General features: G+C 40.0%; 1 long non-coding RNA gene across 1 annotated transcript; it reads right to left on the bottom strand.

The window, feature by feature from the left end:
- Window positions 1-314: 314 nt before the first annotated feature.
- On the bottom strand, window positions 315-19,117 carry LOC140691770 (uncharacterized). Its single transcript, XR_012067441.1, has 4 exons — window positions 19,039-19,117; window positions 15,800-15,885; window positions 7,865-8,718; window positions 315-1,290 (listed from the first exon to the last, which is right to left on the bottom strand). It is a non-coding gene; the product is annotated as an uncharacterized lncRNA (long non-coding RNA).
- Window positions 19,118-19,867: the final 750 nt, after the last annotated feature.

The raw sequence follows: 19,867 nt of genomic DNA, 5'->3' as shown, positions 1-19,867 counted from the left end.
GAGACTCAGGGAAGGGTTGCAGTTCTACTCCAAAGACAGTCTGCTGACAGAATTCTTCCTTGCTCAAGGGGAGATCAGTCTTTGTTGGATTAAGGCCTTCCACTGATTGGGTGTGACTCACCCACATTTTGGAGGGTGATCTGCTTTACTCGAAGCCCAGTTTTAAATGTCAATGTCATCCCAAAAATACACCATCACAGAAATATCCAAAATAATGTTTGAGCAAACATCTGGGTGCTGTGCCCCAACCAAGTTGACACATAAAATTAACCATCATAGAGGAGGTTTATTGTAAGGTACTGATTTCTTTCCACCTCAATAAGTGGAACTTGTATTGGAGGAAGAGGGAGATGATTATAATTAAAAGGAAAAGAGTCCAATAGTTGTAAGAGTCTATATTGTTAGCAGAGTTTACATTTATCATTATTCCAGGGATTACCAAAAGCTATAATTACTAAAAGCTATAATTTTAGTAATCCCACAGGATTTTTTGTTGTTATTGGTTCTGGATTACATTTTCAATTTAACTGTACAATCATGAGCATCCTAGTTGTAATATTGGGTACATACTATCTCTGGGCATTCCTTAAATTAGACTTAATAGATAGTGGCCTATTGCTCTACTTACTTGATAACACTAGTTAATAATAGTGGATTTCATTTTATTTGAAGTAAAAATTGACCCATAGGGATTAGAAGGCACCTATGGGTTGTCAGGATCAGTATTATAGAGTCTGGCTTAGTGGGGAGGGGTATTGCTAGCAGTAGTTGAGATAGGAGGTAGAGTGCTAGTCTCAGTTCATGTCCTTGGTCATGTTAGTAAGACTGACCAATCTGAGTAATAATAAAATGATTCCCATTGTCTCCAATCTGACCAATGTGGTAGAATGTGGCATGCTGAAGTGACCCACCAATGGGCATGCAGTCCACATTGGTGAAGGTAGGAACTTCTCAAGTGAGGAAAGGCCACAGCAGTAGAGTAAGGGGTCAAGTCAAAAGTGATCTGCAGCCTGCAGTAGTGGATTTGATTGTTCCCTGCATATCGCCCAGGGACAATTAGTTCCACCTCTTGAGTGGTAGAAGCTAATCCAGATTTGTTCCACAGTGCCTTTTTCAGTAGAACAAAGTATATGGGTGCATATAAGGATGCCTCTCTCCAGATAGTGGTGAGTGGTTTGCTCTGTTTGTGCCAGATAATGAGCAGACACAGGCTGAGTTTGGTTCCAGAGTCAATAGTCCACATCAGGTCCTCATCAGGATTCAGAGGGATACAGCTAGGCTCTAGGTTTTCTATGAGGGAAAAAGGAAAGGTTAAAGTATCAGATGGATGTTCTTCTGCTGTGGGCAATGTCAAGGCTACCCTGTTCATGAAAACTGGTAATTATGTTGTATCTGGTGTGGGTAAATACAAGAGCAGTTGCAGCATCTCTGTTGCTGGTCTCCTTAGTTTTTGTGAATTTAAATATGGCATAGTTATGCCATGGTTGTGAAGGGGGATGTGAATTTAATGTAATTAGGACTATCAACAGTATTTTGACCACCTGGGTGATGATTGTCTTCCAAGTTCTCTCTGTAGTCCTTGTTTTAAAGGCCTGTTTTGTCTTTCTATGGTATCTGCTGACATATGATGATAGGGTAGGTGAAACACACAAGCAGTGTTGTTTGGTAATGCCCATTGTTGTGAACCAAATACCACTGCTTTACAGTGAAATAGAAGCATTGATCTGACTGTGTAACTTCTAGCACTCCCAAAGACTGTAACCTCTCAATAACACTAGGAAAGGTTGGTACCTTATACAGGTAAACCAGTAGAAAACCTGTGTGGGTATTTACCATTGTTAAGACTTATTTAATGACTCCTGCTGCTTCAATGAAGCCTATTTACCAGTTCTGATGTAGCCCTTCTCCTCTAAAACTTTCTCCAGAGCTTAGATTTTTGGCATTTGGTACCGTCTCTAATGGCTTTGTGTAAATGTCTCTCTACTAGGTCAACTTCTCTATTAACAATCCATTTTCATAACTTCATGATATTCAAATACCACGACCTCTTGGGTGTGCACTAGTAGAAGGGGTAGGGTGGCTAGTCCCAAAGTTCTGAGACTCTCTGTCTTTCATGAAGATTACCTGTTTTGGTGGTCTGGTTAGTTCATCAGCTTTAGTATTTTATCATGCCTCTTCTGTGTCTTGTTTGGTATGATATACCAAGATGGGCAGGGTGGGAGCCAAAGCAGCATTTTTTTTCCCATATCTCTTTACCTCAGATGTCTCAACTTTGTATTTTGCAGCTGTGATTTTGCCGAAGTCCTGATCAAGTAGTTGTTAGCCCATTAGCCACCAACCAGGAGTTGGTGAAAATAGAACTTTAGTAAAATATTTGTCAAGGGCATCCTTTAGTGCTAGGAGTATTACATGCAGCTCAGGCCGTTGGGCACTTTACTACCCTCCTATGGAAAATGGAGTGTTTGAATAGTTGTGATAGGCTGTGGTTGTCCATTGTGTGGCTCCCTTATATCCTATGCTCACTTCATTGGTAAAGACAGACCATTGTTTCTCTAATTTTGAGAGTTCTGACCATCCTCTTACCAGTATTGAGCAGGGGGTGGGGGCATTTCTGGGAGCTTTGCCAAGTTATCCTCAGTGGCAAGGTATATGGCTATTTCCTTTTAGAGTTGTGACACTCCAATAGGACTAGGTTTATCTCGATCTTTACTTGGCTCTGCCCTAGTAAGGCCTTCAGTTTCAATGAGTGCCCTGTATGTCTCCAGGAGTTACTTCTCTGCTAGTGAATGCCTCTGGGCTGAGTCTGGGAGCTGCTTACACCAAAAGCCTATATGCATAGCCATTTACGTGTTCATTTGGTCCAGAGGCTCCAGGAAGCAACCTTTGGAGTGACCAAAATGTCTAATCCTCCAAAAAGTCTTGTCCTCGAGACACTAGTGGGACTGCCAACAAAATAGCCTCCTTAGTGCCTGTTATTGCTCAGGTCTTCACTGAAAAGTGAAAGACTTATAGGTTTCCCAATAAACAGACCAGCATTGGAGGTGAGGAATATGTTGCCACCAAAATCCAGATATTCCTACCAAATTTTGGGCCTCCTTTACCAACGTGGGAGGTTTGGGTGCTGGGTTCTTATACTGAATTTGGAATAGTTCCCCTTCTGTGCTCTAAACATAACCCCCAAGTTTAACAGACTGAGAGGGGCTTTGTATCTTACACGGGGCAATTGTCCATTCCCTCTCAGTGAGGTGTTTGCTCACAGTTGTAATGACCTGTGAGACAGAGTCTTAGTCAGGTCCAATGGGAAGGATGTCATTGATATAATGCCAAAGCTGAGTATCTAGTGCAAATGTCAGTCAGGCAGTTAGGTCCTGCCTACAAAGATGGTGTTCAATCACAGGACTATTTAAATAGCCCATAAAGCAACTGGGAAAAGGTACTGTTGACTCTCAAAAGTGAAAGTGAATTATGGTTGACTCTTCTGTGAAATTTTTATGGACTAGAACCTGTTAGTTAAGTGTATGACTACAAACCATTCTACCCATATTGTTTTAAATGTCATCGATTAAGGCAAAGCTATCTAGTAGAGGTGTTCTAATAAAGGAACATCTTTGTTAACTCTCTATAGTCTATAGTTATTCTGTACTCATTAGCTGTGGCTTTAAGCACAGGCCATATCAGAGAATTCAGAGATGGTAGAAATCAGTACTCTTTAACTAAGTCAGCTATGAGAAGCCATAATCTTTCAGTGCCTTGCCTTAGCTGGTACTGTGGCACATTTACCACCCATACCATAGGGGAAGGTTAATTGGTTTTTACTGAGTGGTGCTTGCCAATAGTGTAAAAGCTTTATCTTGTCCCATTAGGTTACCGGCTGATGAAAAAATTCCATTCCAAAAGTGGGGGGGGGGGAGGTGGTGGAGGAGGTGGTGTGGGAAACAACTAGAATGCAAGCACCTTTTAGCACTAACAGAACAAATTTTAATAGTTAAGCAGGTAATTTTACCTTTAAGTAATCCTCTTGCCAAGCTGGATGCCTCTTGAGGCAGGAGAAAGGGTTCCCTTTAAAACATGAGTGATTCCTAGGATTGCAGAGATTTGGGTACTCATGTTTAACAGAGCCAGCCAGTATTGATTATTTTTTGGAGACAAAACCACAGTTAATGTGGTAAAAGGGTGATATTTTGCCCAAAGGGGGCACTTCCATGATCACTAGATCCCTATGTAGCAGGTCTCTGTCACTGACAGAGATCAGAAGCAAGTATGGAAGGTAATGCTGCCTCCAAAGGGGAAGCCTGCAATGGGTTATAATCTAACTCTAATAAATATGGTAATTGTTACAGCTATTTACCAGAGATCATCCAATTTGACACCGTCTTGTCCCTTAGGGTACAGAATAACCTCTTTTGTTTATCTCAAGGTTTATGCTGAAACAAGGGCCTAGCTGTAGGTGGTTTGTTTGGCCTAGTAGGAAGGCAACCTCACTGTTGACAGTAATTTTGATTTAGGCCCAATGGGGTATTGTTTGTACAATTATCAGGCAACACTTGGCTCTGAGTTTGTCCTTCATGAGTTTCTGTTAATTCCAGGGCAACTATGTCCTCTTTAATATTTTAGCATTAGCCCATCATTGCCATTAAAGAAGACATATTTGTCAGGAGCCTTCCCAAGAAACAACTAGGTGGATTCAGGACTCAATTCAGCCTCCTCTGGACTTGCCAAGTCATCAAACCACACATCATTACTGCATGATAAGCCCATTCTAACATCCCCAACTGGTGCAATGGGTTGGAGGAGATGGCTGGCCTTGGCTAACATTTTCCACTGATAGTTGGCCCAGGCCATTATAAATTCTAACATAGAGTTGGCAGCCTTCTAAGCCATAAAAATTCACATCAATAAGATATAAATTTGGACCAGGGTCCAAAGCCTCTCCTGGGGTCACTACAACCTTCCACACAAATTGTGTGAGATCCTTTAGCAGGGATATCATTTTTTCCATCTTGTACTACAGCAGCCAGTTGTTTAATTTCAGCCCCCATTAGGTGGAGCTTGCTCCTTGCCAGGTACATTCTATGTACCCAAGCAGTACTTTTTTCATCTGGTTCCTAGGCTAGGTCTTTAAGGAGAATCTAGGCCTCAGGGTGAGAGAGAGGATGTGTCTTCTCTACCATGTGAAAACCAGCCCCAGCTTCTTGGCCCTGCCAATATGTCTTTTTTGTTTTTATTACTTTGTGAGTGGCTACCCATAGAGGGCAAATTATCAGTCACTATTGTGGTGACATCATGCTACCTTTTCTTCTATGGAGCACCAGTTCTCCTCCCCAGGGTCTTCCCCCTCCATCTTGTCTCCCTAGGAAGTTTGGGCTCCTACCTCTTTCTGGGTGGCATGCTAGTGAGAAGCTGCTTAGAGGAAAGCTTAGCTTGAGTCTTGTCTTATAGTTTTGAGCACTTGTTCAGCAGGATAATGACCTTTTTCAGAGTCCTAGAAAGGGCAAGGGTATAAACTTCCTTGCTTTTAGTCACATTAAGAAATGCTTTAGCCAGCTCAGCCCAAGGGTTGGGATCACCATATCCCTCTGGGAAGGGCTACAATGACAACATCTCCAACAGCATACTTGAGTGTCACAACAGCAGAGGCATAGCTACTTGTAAAAGCTGTCCCCTAACTGTGCTTAGGAGAACAGCTTCAGCCTAATGTCTACCTTATCAGCTCCTTTGCATGCCATAGCAGCCCCTATGACAAGGACATCCTTTCATCTCAGAGTACCTCAAATCACCAACCTCGCTAAGGAGAGCTCTTCCTATGGGGACATGGGCAGCTCACCCATAGTCCAGAGCATCCACTCCCCTCTTTTTCCTATTCAGGCCCACTAGAAGGCCTTCTAACTTCCAGCACCTCCCTAGTGAGGGACCCAGCTGTGTGGGCTGATCTCCGCTGGGTGCTTAGTACCTCTGACCACAGAACTCAGTTCCAATGTTGTGGGTTCACTCAAATACTCGTGCTACCATTTGGCCAAGCTAATGAGGTAGAAGGGAAAATCACAAAAAAATATAGACTGAAGTACAGCAAAGAGCAACACCATGCCAAAATGACTTAGACGTATTCCAAAGTTTGAGTCCCAATTACTTAAAGCTTTCCATAAAAAAAAAAAAAAAAAAAAGCTTTCCATGATCAATTTGCTGATTGATTGTCCTACTGATGGGATAGATCCCATGCCAATTCCTTGACATCATGGGAATCTTGTCCTCATCACCACTTGCTCAAGGATTTTGAGATATGACCATGAGATAACAGTAGCACATAACAAGCTAAATTTGGGTGGCAATTGGACAGGTTGCATGAGAGAGGAAGTCCCTCACAGCAGGAAATGTTCCAGAGAAAGCCACAACAAGCCACCACCCAGAAAAGGAAGAGAGCAAGGGAACTCCCAGGGTAGAGAGGAATCAAAGAGGGGCTTATGTGTCTAGGCAATATTACTCAGTAGTAAGAAGTAGGAGTCTCTGGATCAGAAAGCTTCAATGAGTAGCATCAGCTTGAGTTCTTTTATAGCTACAGAGTTTGTTTTTGTCTACATATACATAAACTGCATGTTGGATGCAGTTTCATGAGGTATATGAAGCAGGTAATCTCTAAATGACTAAAAATCTGCTTAGTTGTTCTATATTTTTAAAAAGTTGGATGTATAAAATTTGAGTTTAGTACTAGCAGGCTTTTGAGTTAATGGTCCAAGCCTTCTGTGAAGAAGTAAACATAGGGGCCATCTTTAGTTTATTTATATAACAGTGATGACAATCCAATTTGTGGTCAGAACAATTTGATATAGACTTTATTTCCTGGTTGATATCAATAGCATACCACTTTAGGGGGATTTTTCCAGCATCTGGGCACACACAATGGTGTAATGAGGCCAGAGAAACAGCAAACCCCTTAAGTATTGTATTTGATCATGAAGTTTTTCCATTATGTAAGATAAAGGGTTAGACTTAAACTCTAAATTCATAAATTCATCTTCCAAACGGTAACTCAAAGGGAGAAATACTATGCTTGCCAGAGGAAGTTGACCTTATTTTTAATAAAACCAAAGGTAAAGTTCTGGGCCATTGTAAACTGATGGCTTGATATTATTTAGTCAAAGAATTCTTCAGTCTATGGCTCATTTGTTCCCCTTGTCCAGAAGACTGAGTATGATAAAAAATATAATAAATTATTGGTTATTTTAGGTTTCTACAGAGTTCCTAAATTACCATAGAAATGAAATTACTTTCCCTATCAGGTTCCAGATATTCAGGAATTCCAAAGATTGGGATGATATGATTCAGTAAGTCCAAGAAACACTGAACATCTGCGTTAGCTGCTAGGAATACTTCTGGCAATCCAGACATCATACACAACATTACTGATCAATCTATCTTATCATCTGAAGGTAGAAGCTCTATGCTACCTACTAAAGGTGTTCTCCCAAAATTCATATGTCGAAGCCTAATCACCAATGTGATGGTATTTGGAAATAGGATCTTTGGGAGGTGATGAGGTCATTAAGGTGGAGACCTCATGAATGAAATTAGTGCCCTTCTAAAAGAGACTCCAGAGAGTTCTCTCATCTATTCCGCCACATGAGGACACAGCAAGAAGACAGCCATTTATGGAATAAGAAGTGGACCCTCACCTGACATTGAATCTGCCACCACCTTCATCTTGAACTTCTCACCCTCCAGAACTATGAGAAATATGTTTCTGTTGTTTATAAGCCACCCAGTCTGTGGTATTCTGTTATAGCAGCCCAAATGGACTAGGACATTCTATAAAGTCCATTTGCCACCAAATCCCAGGTAACAATGCCTTCAGGAGATTTCCTTGACTTACCTTAGCCATTTCCTGTAAATAATTTTTATGACAAGCAGCACAACTTTGTATTGCTTCTTGAATTATTTGGTCCTTATTCCAAATGGGATAAGATTCCAAGGTTTTCAGTATATTCCTTTTGTTTGAATGAGTTTGATGGGGGCATGAAAAAGCCATCCAAGCATATAACAATTGAGATTCAATAATGATCCTATATTAAAATAGATTCTAAAAAAAGTTTCTTGTGATGTATTACATTGATTGATTTGTGTATGTTGAACCACTCTTGTGTCCCTGGGATGAACCACACTTGATGTATAACCTTTTTTATGTGCTGTTGGATTCTATTTGCTAATATTTTGGTGAAGAGTTTTGCATCTATGTTCATCAGTGATATTGGTCTGTAATTCTCTTTTTTGCTGGTGTCTTCACCTGGTTTTGGTATCAGGGTGATGGTGGCTTCATAGAATGAGTTTGGGAGTATTCCCTCCTTTTCAATCTTCTGGAAGAGTTTGAGAAGGACTGGTATGAGTTCTTCTTTGTATGTTTGGTAGAATTCCCCAGTGAAGCTGTCCGGTCCTATACTTTAATTTGTAGGGAGATTTTTTATTGCTAATTCGATTTCATTTCTAGTGATCAGTTTGTTCAAGTGGTCAGTTTCTTCTTGGTTCATTCTTGGTGGACTGTATGTTTCCAGAAATTTGTCCATCTCCTTTAGGTTATCCATTTTGGTTCCATATACTTTTTTTTATAAAATTCTTGTATGATATTCTGTATTTCTATTTTGTTTGTTGTAATTTCTCCATTTTCCTTTCTTATTTTGCTTATTTATGCTCTCTCTTCTTTCTTCTTTGTGAGTTTGGCCAGAAGTTTGTCTATTTTAACAAGAGAAAGGACAAAAATCACATGATCATCTCAATAGATGCAGAAAAAGCATTTGATAAAATTCAGCACCCATTTATGATAAAAACTCTCACCAAAGTGGGTACAGAGGGAACATATCTCAACATAATAAAAGCTATATACTACAAACCTACAGCCAGCATAGTACTCAATGGTGAAAAACTCAAAAGCTTCCCACTAAAATCTGGGGCAAGACAAGGATACCCATTATCACCACTCCTATTCAACATAGTCTTGGAAGTCCTAGCCACAGCAATCAGGCAAGAGAGAGAAATAAAAGGGATCCAAATTGGAAAAGAGAAAGTAAAAGGGTCACTATATGCAGATGACATGTTACTATATACAGAAAACCCTAAAAAGTCCACACAAAAACTACTAGAGCTGATTGAAGAATTCAGCAAGGTAGCAGGTTACAAGATTAACGTTCAAAAATCAGTTTCATTTCTTTACACTAATGATGAATCAACAGAAAAAGAAAGTAAGGAAACAATCCCCTTTAAAATAGCACCCAAAGTAATAAAATACCTAGGAATAGATATAACCAAGGAGGTGAAAGAATTATACACAGAAAACTATAAACCATTGATGAAGGAAATTGAAGAAGACCTTAAAAAATGGAAAGATATCCCATGCTCTTGGATTGGAAGAATCAATATCGTTAAAATGGTCACACTGCCAAAGCAATCTACAGATTTAATGAAATCCCTATCAAATTACCCAGGAAGGACATATTTCACAGAACTAGAACAAATCATAATAAAATTGATATGGAACCATCAAAGACCTAGAACTGCCAAAGCAACACTGAAGAGAAAGAAAGAGGCTGGAGGAATAACTCTCCCAGACTTCAGACAATACTATAGAGCTACAGTCATCAAGACAGCATGGTATTGGTACAAAAACAGACATATAGACCAATGGAACAGAATAGAGAGCCCAGAAATGAACCCACACACTTTTGGTCAACTCATCTTCGACAAAGGAGGCAAGAATATATAATGGAATAGACAGTCTCTTCAGCAAATGGTGTTGGGAAAACTGGATAGCAGCATGTAAAGCAATGAAGCTAGAACACTCCCTTACACCATACACAAAAATCAACTCAAAATGGATCAAAGACTTAAACATAAGACAAAATACAATAAACCTCCTAGAAGAAAATACAGGCAAAATATTATCTGACATACATCTCAAAAATGTTCTCCTAGAACAGTGTACTCAAGCAATAGAAATAAAAGCAAGAATAAACAAATGGGACCTAATGAAACTTACAAGCTTCTGCACAGCAAAGGAAATTATAAGTAAAACAAAAAGACAACCTACGGAATGGGAAAAAATTTTTGTAAATGAAACCGACAAAGGCTTGATCTCCAGAATATATAAGCAGCTCATACGATTTAGTAAGAAAAAAACAAGCAACCCAACCCAAAAATGGGCAGAAGACCTAAACAAGCAATTCTCCAAGGAAGACATACAAATGATAAATAGGCACATGAAAAAATGCTCAATATCACAAATTATCAGAGAAATGCAAATCAAAACTACAATGAGGTATCACCTCACATCAGTCAGAATGGCCATAATTCAGAAATCCACAAATGACAAATTCTGGAGAGGCTGTGGAGAAAAAGGAAACCTCCTACACTGCTTATAGGAATGCAGTTTGGTACAGCCACTATGGAAAACAGTATGGAGATTCCTCAAAAAACTAAGAATAGACTTACCATATGACCCAGGAATCCCACTCCTGAGCATATATCCAGAAGGAACCCTACTTCAAAAAGACACCTGCACCCCAATGTTCATAGCAGCACTATTTACAATAGCCAAGACATGGAAACAGCCTAAATGTCCATCAACAGATGACTGGATAAAGAAGAAGTGGTATATGTATACAATGGAATACTACTCAGCCATAAAAACCGACAACATAATGCCATTTGCAGCAACATGGATGCTCCTGGAGAATGTCACTCTAAGTGAAGTAAGCCAGAAAGAGAAAGAAAAACACCATATGAGATCACTCATGTGGAATCTGAAAAAACAAAAGAACATAAATACAAAGCAGAAACAGAGTCATAGACATAGAATACAAACTGGTGGTTGCCAAGGGGGGCAGGGGGTGGGATGGGATAGACTGGGATTTCAAAATGTAGAATAGATAAACAAGATTATACTGTATAGTACAGGGGAATATATACAAGATCTTGTGGTAGCTCACAGAGAGAAAAATGTGGCAATGAGTGTGTATATGTCCATATATGACTGAAAAATTGTGCTGAACACTGGCATTTGACACAACATTGTAAAATGAATATAAATCAATAAAAAATGTTTAAAGAAAATAAAGGATGCCATAAAACTGAAAAAAAAGAATAAAAAAATAAAAAAGTTTCTTCTGTATAGCACAGGGAACTATATTCAATATCCTGAAATAACCTTTAATGAAAAAGAATATGAAAACCAATATATGTATGTATATACACATGACTGGGACATTGTGCTGTACACCAGAAACTGACATGTAACTGACTATATTTCAATTTTTAAAAAAGAATGCTCTTATAAAAGTGTAATTTCCATGTTCCTATGGTATTCTTCCTAGCTTCCCTTGGTTTCCAATTTTCTAAATCATGTGGAGTTGTGTATTTCTGAAATTGTGAATAGGGATTCCTGGGTAGAAGTAACGGGGCTTCAATTTCCCCAGTCAAAACCTAAGTAGAGGGGAGGGTATAGCTCAGTGGTAGAGTGAGTGCTTAGCATGCAGGAGGTTCTGGCTTCAATCCCCAGTATCACCATTAATAAATAAATAAATAACCTTATTACCTCCCCCCCAAAAAAAATAAAAATAAAAAAAATTAAAAACCTAAATAGTCCTTTCTGTGGCTTGGTGTGCAAATTAATTTCCATTAGATATGTCATCTTATTGTCTGGTATGAGTTCTACAATGGATTTCAGAAATCTGTTGAAGAAGTTGGGATGACTCTAATAAATCAGCAATTATATTTCTCATGTGATATTTCAGTTCCCACTGATGTTAGAAAGTTCCCTTTATTCTTCCACATTTGTCCCATAGCATGATAGACACCAAATGCATATTTGCCATCAGCATAGACATTCACTTTCAGATTGGTGGCTAATTTAAAAGTTTGTGCAAGAGCTACGAGTTCTATTTCTTGGGCTGATTTTATGTTTGGGAGAGGATAAGCCTCTAAAACCTCATGAGGACTGACTACAGCATATGATGCTTTTGTATCTCTCTGTGTGTCTCACACTCAAATTCTACCAGTGAAAAATATTAGATCAAGATTGGGAATAGGAAAAAAGGATTGGGAATAAGAATATCAGATAAATTGAAGTTTGAGTATCTTCTACAACTGTAAGGTAATCATGTTCACCTATTTGGTCAGGATCTGGCAACAGAGTAGCTGAGTTCAGAAGGTTACACCTTACTAGAATAACATTCAGATTAGACAATAAAGCTTGTTCATACATAGTCTGGTGGCACACTGACAAGTGTTGTGTCTTATGAATTTATAAAATAACAGTAACAACATGAAGTGCATATAAGTAAGTTAAATGTTCCAGAGTCAAAGCCTGAGCCTTTTCAACTAGAATATCAACTGCTTCTAAGGCTTGTAAAGATCCTGGCATCTCCAGAACAAAATCCAATAACACAGAAAAGTAAGCAATAAGCCTATAATCAGAACTTAACTTTTAACAAAGTGCATGACTAGTAGGTCCCTTACTATCATGACAAAAAAAGTGGAATATTTTGTCAAAGTTATGAACTCCTAATACCGTTTGGGAAACAATGGCTACTTTAAGGGTTTAAAAGGCTTCTGTAGCTTCTTTGGACCACAGTAAATGGGCTGGCAATGTGTCACATGACATCTCAATGAGATGGTTAGTCTCTTCAGAAAAGGCAGAGATGCACTACCTACAATACCCAACCAACCCCCAAAATTGGTGGAGTCATGTTTTTTATGATAGGTTGCTTCATTTATACATAGGCTGAGTTTGGGATGGAAATACCTTCTGTCTATTGACTAATATCAAATGTTCCAAATATTTGACTTAAATTTGACAATACTACAATTTATCTAGGAAGGTTTTATATTCCTTCGCAGCAAAAAATATTAAGAAAGTCGAAGTATCTGCTTTATAACCATGTAAAGTCTTAGCAATTATCAATAAATCGTTCACCTATGGAACTAGTATGGGCAACCAAGGTGGGAAAAATTATTCAAATTCTTTTATAAATGTCTAGAGAGTATAATAGGCAAATCTCTGAGAGATCCATTGCCACAAATATTGAAAGCCTCCATAGGTAAACAAAAAGAGGAACCATGATTCCTCAGCTAAAGATGAAAAAAGAAAGCTGAGAATAAGTCTATTACAGAAAAATATTTAGCTGATGTAGGTATAGAGGTTAAGACAGTAGTATGGATGGCTATGACAGGTGTCAGAGAAATGACTAACTTCTTGTACAAATCTTAAAGTCTAACTTTCATGTAAAATTTCCCTTCCTTTTTATAGCACAAGGCAAATGCTCCACCATTTTTCATTATGTCCTATCTTTCTAGTTCTCTGATTGAAGGTTCTATTTCTTGTACCTGAGCTAGACAGAAAGGATATTGTGACCATAACCATGGTTTTCATTTGTTGTGAGCTATAATGTTTGTGTTGATCCCTTTTATTAAAGGTATCGTTTGTTCCTAGGATTCCTAATTCTCAAAGATAAATCTATTTCCTTTAATTCAGAGTGCTTTTCCAGCATTAGATGAAACTGTCCCTCTCTCCTGTCTTTCTTTTGTTTCAGAAGGACATATTTACCAACTCAGGTGTTTTGCCTACTGAGCACCCAAAATCTCCATCCAGAGTATAGAAAATGGTAGTCCTCTGTTTATGGACCAGGTCCATTTTCATCAAATTAATAGGCACAACAAAGACAAGAGAAAGGCTTGTTCCTCTGACAGATAACTTATTTGCACAGGAAACTTAGAGGAGAAAGAATAGTTAAAAGGTTGTCCAGAGATACCCACAACTTGAATACTTTTATGGGTTAAGGAAAAATGAGAAAGATCATTAGAAAACACAGAATAAGTGCCTCCAGTATCTGCAAGAACAGTTTGGGAAAGATTAAGTCAGGGAAAAGAAACAGACATACACGTTTTTCCCATTCTCAGATCCAAGGTTCCCCCATTATGCCAATTTTGCTCATTAGCTTGCACTATTTGCCAGTTATTTCCTGTGTGATGTCCTCGGAGGGGAGGGGGTAATCTCTTTGAGGCAGTTGTAAAGCTTCAGAGTTAGTTTTCATCCCTTGCATGTTCTTCAGTCTCTTCTGGCATTCATTTTTTCCAATGCTCTGTCTTATATAATAGTGGCATTTTAACTTCACATTATAGGACTCCCTCTTATGAGTTAATGACTTCAGATGAGGGTCTTTCCCTTCATGAATAATTCTAACTGAAAAGCTAACATTGAGGTCTTAAGTTTCTTTTTGTCTTTTTTATCTTTCTCCATATTTTCCCAAAACTGAGTTGCTGTTGCTGCCAATATCTGAGAAACTGTCCTTGCCATCCACCTACTTTTTCTCTTACTTGTGCTTGAGTTCCAGGCAAAAAGGCTGCCACAAATGTAGAGAGGACCAAGGACTTTTTCTAATCTGCCCCTGGATCCATCCTTGTAAGTTTAGATAATTCCCAGTAAACTACTGGTGAAAATCAGTGAGGATTTATCCAGATTCTTGAATGCAACATTGTAGTTTCTTCCAGATCACCTTCTGCAGAAAGGCTTCAAGGATTGCCATCATCAATCCCTTGCATTGAGTTCCCAAGATATGAAAAGCAGCCTGAGTTGTTGGAGGAGGCAAGCAGTAGGCTTCCTGGGGCCATGGTACTCCTTGATGATAGGAGTTATTATCTGGACCAAATATGTTATGAGTTAAATTGTGTCCTCCAAAAAAGACATGTTGAAGCTGTAACCCCACATAACCTGCGACTGTGCCCTTAGTTGGAATTAGGGTCTTTGCAAATGTCATCAAGTAGTGGGTAGGCTCTAATTTAATGTGACTGGTGTCCTTTTAAGAAGAGGGTAACACCACTTGAGGACAGAGGCATACAGGGAGAATGTCACATGAGGACAGAGGCAGAAATTGAAATGATGCAGCTGCAAGTTCAGAGTACCAAGGATTGACAGTCACCACCGGAAGCTAAGAAGAGGGAAGGAAGGATTCTATTCAGAGTCCCAGAGAGAGCAAGACCCTGCCAACACCTTTATTTCAGACTTCTAGACTTCAGAACTGTGAAATAATAAATTTCTGTTGTTTTAAGCCACCCAATTTGTGGTACTTCGTTACAGCATCCCTGGGAAACTAATAGAGCCTCATCACACTTGTTCCCTTAATTGAGCAAGTCAGCTAATAGCAATAGTTTATGCAGCAGCCAGTGTACATCCCCATGCATAGGACTGTAGATTGAAAACACTTTGTGGAGCACTTCAGAAAATTTTACAGATCTTCCTGGAGCACTGGGAAAGAGCTCTTTAGATAGTAATATCAGCTGGTAAAAGGACATGTGGACTCAGCATTCCTAGTCTTCCAGTGGTCCCGGATAACTTCTAAGAAGTATTTGAGTCTTTGGAGCTCCAAGGGGGTAGAATTGATTTTCTTCATATTGAGATAAAAAAGAGGGAGGTTTGGAAAGCATTCTAGTTTCCATTCTCACTCTGCCATTTAGTAGCCTGACTGCTTTTTAAAATTATTTTTCTTGCAAGTTACCAGGGCAACCACATACCAATGCCTTCATTCTAAGGCATCCTCTATTACCCGAATTCTCAATGACTCCTTGTTCTTTCCTTTTTCTTTCATTTTTGCTTTCCTATGTTTTGTATGTTTGGTTTTCTGACAGTCTCAGAGGTGAAATTGAGACTTGGGCAACCCACATCAGGACATTTGAATAAGACTGTCAGTTCTCCCCCTTCCAAAAGGAAGTCATCTCTGAGTCTCATAGCCACTGGGAACCATCCATCCAAGAGGTCATTATGTACCTTCTTCCAGGTCCTGGATTGAAGCAAAGAATGGTAAAAGGAAACAGAAGAAGCAGAAGGCGCAAAAGTAGGAAAGGATTGTGGACCTGGAGAAAGAGAAAGAGTTTTCAGTTTCTTAATCTCTCCCTCCAATATATTAATTAATTGTTTATGGCTATCCAATTCATTCTTGCATTTATTTCCTAAGAAATATTCATCTCAGAGATACCAATAATCCATTTAGTTGGGTGGAGTTTTTCTAAAAATCTTTGTAAGTAAACCAATTTGTCTACCTAAAAAGAGCCTTCCTCTAGCCATTGAACTATGGGGTTTTAATAGTATCCCCATCCCAAACATGACAGAGTGAAATCAGCATTTTAAGAGAAAAACCTGCCAGCAACATTCTGGGCTTCCCATAGCTTTCTACTGTTGAAGATAATAGTGAACCAAATGGATTCTTAGAATCTGTATTGCCTATTTTGCTCAACAGTAACTCAATTTTGCTCTGGGGTTTGGAATTTCCCCCAGGAACCCATTCCCACTGAGCCAAAATAATTAAAGGGAGACTTTTTAGCAAATACTCAGTGTCTCACCTGATCAAAGATGGCAACAAATCCTCTGACAAATTCATCTAGAAGGGCATACTCAAGGAATTTTATCCCTATTGTTAAATTATTAGGGGTAAAATAAAGCCAAGAACCAAAGACTCACACCAGTTTATAAATACAGAATTGAAAGATTTTGTTCTTGAACAAAGCAAATATCTTGAATGCTTGCAGATAGCCAGCAAGTGACTACAAAGTTTAGTGAATATTCAACTGTATTTTTATGTAATTAAAACTTTAGCTGTTAAACATCATCCTGCTTTTGGTAAACAGTCAGTTGACATTCACTTTACATCAGTTGTTACAATGAGCTTATTCAGAAGTCCTATTTTTCATAATTCTTCAGGCTTAGTCTGGCATTCTGCTCTCTCATAATTGTTTATCAGGCTTATTCTGACATGTTGTTTTCCATAATTCCTATGGATGCACCTGACAGTGTATCTGGTACATATAATTAATCATTCTTCTGTAAGTTTAGATTAAATTCAGTTTCCCACAAAACATAACTGCTTAAATGGCTGCGTGATATTCTATGACATGGCCATGGCATAATTTATTTTAATATCATTTTCCTCTTGTTGGACATTTATATGACTTCAAATATTTTCCCATTATAAACAACACCATAACAAATATTCTTATGTGTAAAACATGATGCATAGTTCTGATATTTTCTTTAGGCTATCCAGAAGTGGATGCTCATGATAATGAATACTTTCAAGCTTTAGTACATATTAATGCACATCTTTTGGGAAAAACCATGCTAATTTATGCTCCTAAGGGCAGTGAATGAGAGAGCTTACCTCACCAAAGATATATGTAGCCTCCTATTGCAGAAAGGGAAAATACTGGTACTGTTTTGATAGGGGAGAATGAGAGGATGAGATCCTGTTAATTGCAATTAATGCAGCTGAAAATATCTGGCATATAATATGAACATGTCAGTTTCAACACAACAACTTGACATGGCCAAGTTATCAGTGATAATTAAATATAATCTGTCTAAAAGAATGGTACTTGTAAGATCACATGACATAGGTCCATGTGACTAGGACCTGGCAAGCAGACAAACAAAAAGTAGTGCCTCAGGTTGTTGGAGATGATTCAGTGAGTTGGGTTTTATTTTTGAGGTTTTCAAATTGTTGGTAATCTTCAAGTTTTTAATAAAAATATTTAAGTAATGTATGTTAATGGTACAAAATTAAAAAGGCACAAAGAGGCACACCATGAGAAGTATATATCCTTTGCCTGTTCTTTCAGTCACCCAATTCTCCTACCCTGAATCAATCATGGTTACTAGTTTATCTTCTCAATGACATCCTGAGAATTTACAAAAATAAATTTCTTTTTCATATATTTCTCTTATGTCCTCCCCCACAAAAGATATCATATGATACATATTATTCTGTACCTTGCTTCTTTTCAGTCAGCAATTTAGCTTGGATATCATGCCATATGAATACATAAAGATCTTATCTATATATGTAAGCATATATTCATTATTTAGCATACACTTGTTGAGGACCTGCTAGGTGTCGGCCTATTATACACACTGAGATATGGCAATAAGTAAAACACAAAAAAAGCCTCAACACTCATGAAACTTATAGCATAGTGGAGAGAAACAGAAAAACAAAATAATATGGAAAACATGTTACATAATGAAAACTGTTATAGAGAAAAAGAAAATGTTTGTTCAGCCCCAACCACATAGGAAGGTGGTCTGCTGGTCAGGTTGAGCTAGCCAAAGTTCAGGCAGTCTCAGGGAGCAGTCCTTCTCAGGAAACAGAAACTAGACCTGAAGACATTCAGGATCTGGGCACAGATTCCCCAGCAGGGAGAAGACCTATTGCTCTCCACCTCCGACCTCAGCCAGCAATCCCTAAAACAGGAACCCTACCAGAGGGAGACATATCTAACCCATTGACTTAGGGGGTCCTGCATCAGAAGGCCTCTGCCTCAGCAGGGCGGTAGGAAAAGCCTGGATTCTGGGGCTAGAATTGGGGCCTGGACAGTCTTTGTAAATTCGTGCATTTTAGCAGCTAGCCCCTTAAGGGGGCTAAAGACCAGGCTGGGGGTGGGGAATCAGAAGGCACCAAGTCATGGTGAGGCCCCGGCCCATTTTCTCCCCTGAGTAGTGGCAAGAGTTGGGGAGTGAGCCACACAGAAGAGAGACCTTATAGGTCCCAACAGCAAGGCAGATGGGACTCCCCTGGCCCCTGAGGCGCCTTCTAGGGGGAAGGTAAGAGAGGGCTGTTGCAGGAGGAATTGAGCTCCCTGTCATCCTGTGGTTGTTATCTAAGCAGAGAGCAGAGGGCAGCATGTTGAGGGGCCTCTATCATTCAACAAGAGGTTGGACCCCAGGACTCTTGGTGGCCCATGGACCCTAAAATGCTCTAATCGTCCCATTTTTGGAAGACAAACCTTGCCCAGTCCTGTCTGGCCTGGTCAGGTGGCTCAGGAACACCCCAGGGACTGCAGGCCTTTTCTGGGGTTTCAGAAAGGAGCAGCGTTAGTATTCATTAGTGCTCTAATTGGCATCTTAATTGCCAGTCTCACTCTGGTCTTTTGGTCTTGATAATGAATACCTGGTGCATAGCCCTCCCCCAGTCCCCCCCTCTTCTCCCTAGGGGTCAGCTCCCAGCTGCACCTCACCTGCCCTTCACCTCCACCTGCATCTGCCAACAAAGGTTGGAGGCAGGGATGAGCTTCCTCAGGGCATCTGCATTGCACCTTCTCTCCCTCCCCCTTCCAGTGAGCTCAGGAAATTGGTTTTAATCCACCAGGCTCCAGTTGCTTAGCAACGGAAGAGCCTGCTCCTAGCAACTAGAAGCCACAAAGATGCTGCAGAAAAGAGGGGGGCTGTCTGGGCCCTGCTCTTGCTCAGCTCCTGACTGCTGGCCTCCCTGATGTTTTTCTCATGGAGCACACACAGCCTTCCTTTCTCAGATGCTGGGTCTTGAAAGGTTTATCCCTGGGGCAGCTGCCTGACCTCACCCCCATCCTGCCTTCCTGGAGCCCCTCTGAATCCACCCCCTAGGCCAGCAGGAGGTGGTTCATGATCACAGCAGGGTAGCTCTAGGAAGTGCCCTCCCTCTGTCTCTCAGAGGTCACTGGCTCTGTTGGTTCCTCCAGTCTGGCCCTGTGGGTGGGAGTAGGGTGGGCCAGGCTCCTTTGGCCCTGGGTGAGAGCAATTCCTGCCCAGGGGTGGGGGTGGGGGCACATTGTAATCCCAGCCCATCTGAGCTGAAGGGATGCAATGTAATACAAGGTAACTCCCTGGGCTTCCAGAGATCAGGACATTGAGAGTCAGAGGTGGGCTCAGGCCCATACAGCCTTTCCGTGATAGCTGGGTCTGAACCACTGCCAGAACAGAGTTCCTCAACACTGTCAGCATCCATGAGACTGCCAGGCCACTGCGCAGCACCAGAGGGTTCTGCCTTCCTTCCCCAAAGGACAGCGAGGACAGGTTTCTCCACCCCGA

The sequence above is a fragment of the Vicugna pacos genome, chromosome X, assembly GCF_048564905.1.
Source record: "Vicugna pacos chromosome X, VicPac4, whole genome shotgun sequence".
Taxonomy (NCBI): domain Eukaryota; kingdom Metazoa; phylum Chordata; class Mammalia; order Artiodactyla; family Camelidae; genus Vicugna; species Vicugna pacos.
The sequence above is the reverse complement of the archived record's forward strand: the minus strand, read 5'-3'. Positions and strand labels throughout refer to the sequence as shown.